General features: G+C 35.6%; 1 pseudogene; it reads right to left on the bottom strand.

Moving 5' to 3' along the window:
* Window positions 1-3442: 3442 nt before the first annotated feature.
* LOC148958482 (uncharacterized) lies at window positions 3443-7279 on the bottom strand (annotated as a pseudogene).
* Window positions 7280-8204: the final 925 nt, after the last annotated feature.

The following is an 8204-nucleotide window of genomic DNA, read 5'->3' as shown; positions in this document are numbered from 1 at the left end:
ATTTCCAAAAAAGCCGTTTTTTCTTTCAATGTTTGATGCTCAATCTGTCGTTCAAATAAAAAAATATTTCCTTGGAGCTCTTAAAGTATGTGTTCTGAGGAAAATAGTGTATGCCTTAGAAATCTGCTCGCTTATGCTGCCAAAATAGGCCAGAAACAATAAATTAATCAGATCTGTGTACCGGAGGCTAATCGTTTAGGCAGGGCTTAGTAGAAGGCCTTGGATAATGTTGCTTCAATGAAATAAAATTGCACGAGTGGTCCTGAATTCAAAAACAATTTTCCTAATGGATGGGAGTTAGCTGCAACCCCTTTGTCTCCTAGAGAACGCTGCACTTCAACATCTAAGAATTGTTCGAATAAAGCCTGTTGTTGCCCAGCATTTGAGGGGGCAGGAATTGTGAATGTTGAATGTACCATACGAGACATTTCGTTGACTGTTTTTGTTGAATTGCGTTTGGTTATTAGTTCTGTTCTGCCTTTTTGACAAATAGACGTGACTCTTTTTGCTTATGATGCATGCTAACAAACAAGAAAAATACAGTCGACTGAAAACATCGGACAGGTTAAAGAGAATTGTTAAAAAGGTTTTATTACATCTATTTTTATGGTTTAGCTTCTATTAAAAGTAAGTTTCTCGATTTAAGCCTGCATACAGACTGTTCTTTTTGTTGCGAAAGAGTTTTGTAAAGTTTGCAAAATAGCGTCCACTTTTGAGTTCTGAGATTTTACACAATAACTCTATATCTACTCAACTCAACTCAAAACATTTCATTCACAGCAATAATTAACTACTACATTTATATTTAATACTTGAACCACAAGTAACAAATAATTTTTTACAAAAAAGGAAAATTACATACAGTAGGTAGTTCGAAGTTTAGTATGTTTGCTGTCGGACAAATCAAAAGAAATTACAAGGAAATATCTAGGTCATATGCCCGATTTGACGTGTATAGGTGACCGATTTCAAGAGAAGAATGTGAAGGAAAAACAAAAGGAAGAAACATCATGAAAATATAGGGTTAGTATAATAAGAGATGTAAATTGGTTGTACTAAAAACACAATAGTGAGATGCATGGTGGTAATAAATATTTAATGATAATGTTCATAATCGGGTTCGAATAAGTATGTCAGTTTGACTTTAAAAAATAATTTTTCAGGTTTTTGATGAAAGATGACTTTTTCGGTAACTTTTTAATTTGCAATGGCAGGGAATTCCAAATTTTGACTCCTTTATATACAATTGACTTTTGTTTGTAATTTGTCAACGCCAAAGGGAAAGAGAAGTTGTCATTTAAAGACTGTCTTGTTTCATGCTGATGACGTATATTTCTTTTAATGAACAGGTTGTTGAATAGGTCATTACTGCTTTCATGATAAATATCAAACATGAATTTAGCAACTTCAAGTTTATACATGTTATCAAAGTTGAGAATATTATGTTTTTTGAATAGTGGTTCACTATGAGCTTGGTATTTAACGCTCTGCGAAGGCTAGATTTTAATGGCTCCAGATTAGTTTTATAAGCACTTCCCCAGTTTAGTATGCCATAAAGTATGTGAGATTGGATAAACGATTTGTAGATTGTACAAAGTGTGCTTTGAGGTACCAAGTGTCTTGTTTTGTATAGTAAGCCAATGCTCTTTGAGATTTTAATATTTAGTTGCTTAATATGTTGTTTCCAATTTAAGTGTTTGTCAATGATTATGCCAAGATATTTAGTGTAGTCTTTTTGTACTAGCTTTTCGTCATCAATTTGAAAGACAATAGGTTTATCAGGCCTTTTTTGATGCGGATTTATAATCAGAAAATTTGATTTTGATACATTTAAGGAAAGTTTACTGGCCAGTAGCATCGGAGATATTTGCTAATTCTGAGTTTACCTTTTTCTCTAAGGTTTGAAGGTTTTTGTGTGAAAAAAGAAGGCTTGTATCATCTGCAAAGAGGTGAAAATCCAGCTTTTGTAAAGAAACGTTGATGTAATTAATGTATAACAGAAAGAGAAGTGGACCCAAGACACTTCCTTGTGGAACTCCACAGTTAATAGAGAGATCTTTTGCCAATTTTCCATCAACTGAGACAGTTTGTTTTCGTTCTGTAAGGTAGGATTTAAACCAAGAATGGGCAATTCCTCTTATTCTATAGTGTTCGAGCTCATCTAGCAGAATACCATGATTAAAGACTGTATCAAAGGCTTTAGAGAAGTCTAGAAATATACAGCATGAAAAACGTTTTCCTTCAATGTCTTCAACTAGCTTTGTGCAGAAATCTAAGATTACCAGTGCTGTTGATTTATTTTTTTGAAATCCAAATTGATGCTTGAAAATTATTCTTTGAAAATAAAATTATTGATGCTTGAAAGGCAATGAAATTGTGTACCTCATGAGTTTTACGGGTAAGTCATATGAGTCATTGGCTTTAGTTTCGTCTAAGTTGGCAACTAAGTCAGTAACTTCTTGAGGTGTAACTGATTGAATAAAAAAGCTTCTTGGGTTTGTTGTTTTAAGATAATCTTTAAACTTCTTGGTGGGGGGGGGGGTCATTTTGTCATCTATTTTTTGTGCAACAGTTGTAAAATATTCGTTGAAACAGTTTGCTATGATTTTATTATTAGTGGTCAATTTACCATTATTTGAAAGGCAAAGGTCATTGGAGTGCTTTTTCTGCTTTTCAATGATATCATTAATGCCAGACCAAACCTTTTTCGAATTATTTTTGAATTTGTCAAAATAGGAAATGTAATAGATCTTTTTGCTTTTTCTTATCAGATGATTTAGAAGGTCTCTATATCCTTTTTATTTTTGGTAGCATGAGGGATCTTTCGTTTTTAAAAACTTCGAGTATTATCTATTTTTCACTGAGATTGATTAAAGAATACCAGTGTTTATATCTCAATTTATACATTTTCTTAGAGACTCTCTTTAAAGGGGCGTGTTTATTGATAATATTTAAAAGTGAATCCTGAAAAACATTAAATTTTGCATTCGGATTATTTTCAGCATTTATTAATTTTACAAGTTCCACCTGTCTTAGGTCCGAGATGTATGAGTCAGCATCAAAGTTATTGTAATCACGATAAAAACTTTTCCTACCCTTAGAGAATTTAACATTTAGGTTTTGACAGAATATGAAGTTAGGCATATGATCTGTTATTTTAGAGATCAGATTACCGCTAAACGTCTCAAATTCTAATGAGTTCAGAAAAATATTTTTGATCAGAGTAGGTCTTTGATTACCAGCAATTTTAGACGGCTGAATTATGTGAGGTTGGAAAAAATTTGATATTAAGAGATTTAAGAAGTTGTCTGTATATGCTTCTGTATCATACCGAAGTAGGTCTATATTAAAGTCATCAGTAATACATGCGATTTTGTTTTCCTTTCTGATCTTGCACAATACTGTGTTTGTTAAGTGCTCAATGATTCATCCTCTTGTTTTTTTCTTGGGTGACGATTTATAACGCCAATCACGTAGCTTTTTAATTGTACTTTCGTTTTCCTTGGAGATCCAAGTTTCTGAAATGTCAAAGCTATGTCCTAGTGTTGTTTGAAGAATTTCTAAGTTGTTGATATTTTTATTCAACGAGCGAATGTTTGTATGCATCATACTAAAAGGCGTGTTTCTAAATGCTTTTAGCTTTCGTTGTAACTTATGAAATTCATGCGTGGAGTAGTATTGAAAGTTACATTCGAGATTTAGGTTTACGTCGATATCATTGTTTGAATTAGGATGAGCAGTGTTTTGTTTAAGTCTGTTGAAGTCAACTTCTGTAACTGTTTCGGTAAGTTCTAGTCTAGTTAGCTCTTGCGTGATAGTAGCACATAGGCAAGTTTCATCGGAGTTGAACCCTTCAACAATTATTTCAAAATTATTTAAAGAGTAGAAAGGAAATATTTCTTCACAGCAAGATGAACAGTACCAATTTTCTAAAATCGCTCGGATGTCGTGAAGTTGCCAGTTTGGAAGGCGGGCACACTTTTTGTGTGTAAAACTTTGACAATGGCGGCAAGGAAGGATTTTAGACAAATTAGTTACTCGTCGTGAACATACAGAGTGAGTTGTTTTGAACGATAGTTGTTTATGGAAATCCACAAGAGGCTCCTTCACTCGCACTTGTGATTCACAAATGAAATCACGAAATTGTTTATTGTCGAGTCCGTGAGAGGGATATGTTTCTTTAGCGAATTGTTTACAAAACAACTGGGAGTTATTGTTTCCAAGTAATAGAAACTGTTTTTTGGACAAACCGCTGCATTTAAAGTGAATCCAAAAATTACATAGGTCACAGCATATCGAGTTATCAAAAGTGTCCAAAATAATTTTGTCACAGGTTGGACATGAACTGCAACTTGTCGTGCTGTCAGGTTGATTTTGCGCGCGAGATGCCATGATTTATTTAATTAATTGGCTTGAAATAAAACAAAGAGAAAACAGGTTGGAATTACCTCAAACATCTTTGAGATAATGTCTTGTTCTTCTTTAATTCGCACAAAATCTATGTCTTTTTCTTTCCTTGCGTAAATGGTCCCGTTTCTTGTCCAAACGTATTTCAAACCTAATTATTTTTTCCAGTCTCGAGCTTTCTTCAAAAGGAGTTTGTTTCTTGGTGTCAAAGACTCATTGATGAAGACTTCGACCTTTTTGTCTTTGTTGGATTTAAAACCAAGATCTTTTCTTTTGAATGGCGCGTCTGTCTGTTTCTTTCTGTTGCTCATAAAGTTTGCTTTCATTTTTCTCGAGGCAAATCTGCAAATGATTGCTGCGTCTTCTCTTGAGCTGATACGATGGCATGCCTTTATGTCTAGTTCGTCTACCGAGATGCCCAATGCCTTGCCAACTTTTAGGACCAGATCCACAGTGTCTTCGTCCTTTTCCTAGGAATTGCTCCGATTTCGATTGTTTCGCGGCGTCCATACTGTTCAAGGCTATTATGGTCTTGACGAAGATATTTTATTTGCCCACTAAGTTCGTCGACTTGTTTTGTGAGGTTAGCGTTGCACTCTTCTAATTTAGTGTTGCGCTTGATGAGTGACTCTGTGATGGCCTTATGATTCTCAAACTGTTTGTTAATAAAGTCCATCGATTTTTCAAATTTGTCTAACCGTTTCTCTAATTTCTGGAAACTTTCTTTATTTTCAACTTTTATTTCATTTATAGGGCTGATAACCATATCAAGCCGATCGTCGGTTGATTTTCCAGTTTCTTTTATAGTATCGGTAACGTCCATGTTCTTGGTTTTCTTTGCTACTTTGCTAGCCATAATGCGTTATGGTATAATTTCCAAAAAAGTCAAATATAATTTCTTCAAAGCTTACCATGCTTCAAAGTAGTGAATGTGAGTGTGTTATTAATTAAATGGATTAGTAATATAGATAAATTTGATTTCAATGAGATCAAATGATCACATTTTTGCGGAGCTCTCAGAACACGTCCGCTCGCCAGAAACATGAGAAGTATATAATCATAATTATCTATGTATATCAACTATATACCAAACCAACTGTAAATAAAGATATCATTATTACCTTTTTTACTATCATTATTATATTTATTATTATTGTTTTTATCTTTATTATGTTTTTTTATTATGATTTTTATTTTAAATATCTTGGGCGTCACTTCAACTTTATTATGAGCAACCAAGAACATATGTCTAAGCTCAGCTCCCTCTTCACAAAACTCCTAACGCATTTTGATTCTTTTCCTCTCCATCCAAAGAATAAGCTGCTTCTTTATAAGAACTATCTTCTTTCGCGAGTTTTTAGGCACCTCACAGTCACCGACCTATCAAAAAATTTGATCTTCGAGAATCTTTGTAATCAAGTCTCTACATTTATCCGCCGTTGGCTCGATTTACCTATATCTTTTTATTAACAGTATTCATGTCCCTCCTGTAAAAGTTGTTAAGACATTCAAATACCTAGGCTGGAACTTTGATTTTGAAATGTCAAACCGGGAACACAAAGCTGAGCAGAAAATTGTCCCTCATTCTACTTAAACCGGCTGATTCTTTTGATATACACCTTTAGAAAAAGATGCTGCTTTATCAACGAATTATCCTTTCCAAACTATCTTGGCACTTTACCTTCACAGACATCTCCCTTTCATCGACCTTCCAAAATTTCGACAATGTTGTCACGCAGTATGTTACAAAGTGGCTTGACCTCCCAATAAATGCCACAATAAGTACAGTTCTTCTTCTGAAGAGCAAGTTTGGTCTCAATGTACAAATGCCATCCACGAAATTATGGCTACGTCCCGTCGATTCCAGCCTGTGTGGTTAGATAGGTGTACATCCGAACATGTTCCATAAGCTTTGCAAACCTTCCCAAGAAAAGTTAAGGTGAGGATCGAGAATGGCATTTTAATTTGCTTTCTATTGGCCTTCCTCACGGTCATTGACCATACAATCGCCATGTTTTTTCCCGGCAAAGTGAAAAGGGAACTTAGAATAACAACTTGAACGTATTAAAGCTACCCTAGCAAGTTAAGGCTACACATTTTGCAATTCTTTCCTGCAATGATATTCCAAAAGGATCTCGAGGACCTTCGCTGGTGTTCATTTCCCTCCTGTCTGTTGGTCAACTTGCAAACCAAAGCACAGAATGGAATATTCAAAGAATAAATTGTTGTGCATAAAATAGCATTATTTATGTTGAATATTCTCTCGTACACGGGGCCTTAATCTTAACTTGGTCTACTGCCCAAAGCAACATGCCTAAAAACATCTTTTGTTTCAGCATCCGCTATCTTAACAACACTTTAGCTACTCAAAAAACCGCTTTATGGGAAAGTTAAATTTAACCAATGACTGCTCATTTCGTTTTCTCCCTGAATCTCCCTGAATCATTGCATGTTGTAGCTGTCTGCAAGGCTAACCTGGATAGAATCAGTGGATCTACTTTCTTCTCGGATCAACCTGGATTCTTTTTACCAGACCTTATCCTCGAAACGTCCAAAAGTATTTTCTATATTGTCAAACCATCAGTTAGGTTTGAGACAAATCTGAACAACAATGCAAATAGAAAAGAGCTAAATGAGCCGAGCTGGCAAAATATTTCCATTTTGTTAAATTTGTTAACCTGTCTATTAGCTGCCTTGGAATATTTGGCCAATCTTCAACCCCATTCCTAGACATATACAATGATCAACAGATGGATTAACAACATCAAAAGAACATATTTTCCAAAATCATGAAGATCTCATCAGAACCACCTATTTCATCTTTTGCTGTAGAAACAAAGCATGGCCTAATCCCGAACTCCCGTCTTTCTGATAATCACACACACGCCCAGACATACCTATGTACAGTGGCGTAGCTAGCGGTCATGCTTGTCATGCCGGGCATGACCATCTATTTCCAGAGATAAAGTTTTTCAAAAAATTATATTTTCATAAGAATAAAGTCCTATTCTCATGATGAAATAGCTCAGGCCATTCGCCTTTGGAGCCCTATGGTTCCACGCAAGAATATGGAGCTCTCCGAAGGCGCTCTTCTATTGTCGGGCACGACTAAAACAGAGGGTTTCCAATTTAGTCATGCCCATAACTATGAGCATGACCAAACCCTGTGTTTTAGTCATGCCCATAACGCTGGTTCCCTATGTTTGGTCATGCTTTACAATAGGAGTGACGCAGGAGAGAACAAAGGCTAGTCATGCCATTTCGAGAGGGCATGACCATCATTATAATCATCAGAACCGTCCGGTGTTATTTCGTGAACGCGAATGCGAGGCATCGATGGCGGCGCTGCTATGCCTAGATCCACGAGCTGGGAGGTAATTCTCTGTAAGTAAAATGCAAACAAAAGCTTATTGCCAAGCAGCCACAACTCGTGTTAATCTCCAAAACATTTTATGGCAATGACAGGGTTTTTCAGCCTTAATGGTGTTGCACTATGTGGAGAAGTGACAGGCACGAAAGGCCATTTTTGGACAGAAAATCAGCGAGCAGGATCATTTTATGCAACCAAACCAAACTCTCAGCCTTTTCAGTAATCAATTGTTACTAGTTGAACATTTGCAGAGAATCTTCTTGATTTAATGAATGCCAAATCTTGGTGCTGTTCACTGGAGATGGATGGAGGAGATAGCAGTGTTATTTTCCAAACCAACAGATTTGAGAGCTTAAACTTTCCAGACATTTAGCAGCATATTCAGAAACTGTTAAGCCCTTTAAAAGCATCGTTACCATATTATGAT

This window comes from Rhopilema esculentum, chromosome 15 (genome assembly GCF_057945365.1).
Source record: "Rhopilema esculentum isolate cy_ngs chromosome 15, ASM5794536v1, whole genome shotgun sequence".
Lineage (NCBI taxonomy): Eukaryota > Metazoa > Cnidaria > Scyphozoa > Rhizostomeae > Rhizostomatidae > Rhopilema > Rhopilema esculentum.
Note: the sequence above shows the minus strand (reverse complement) of the source record. Positions and strands in the feature narration are given on the sequence as shown.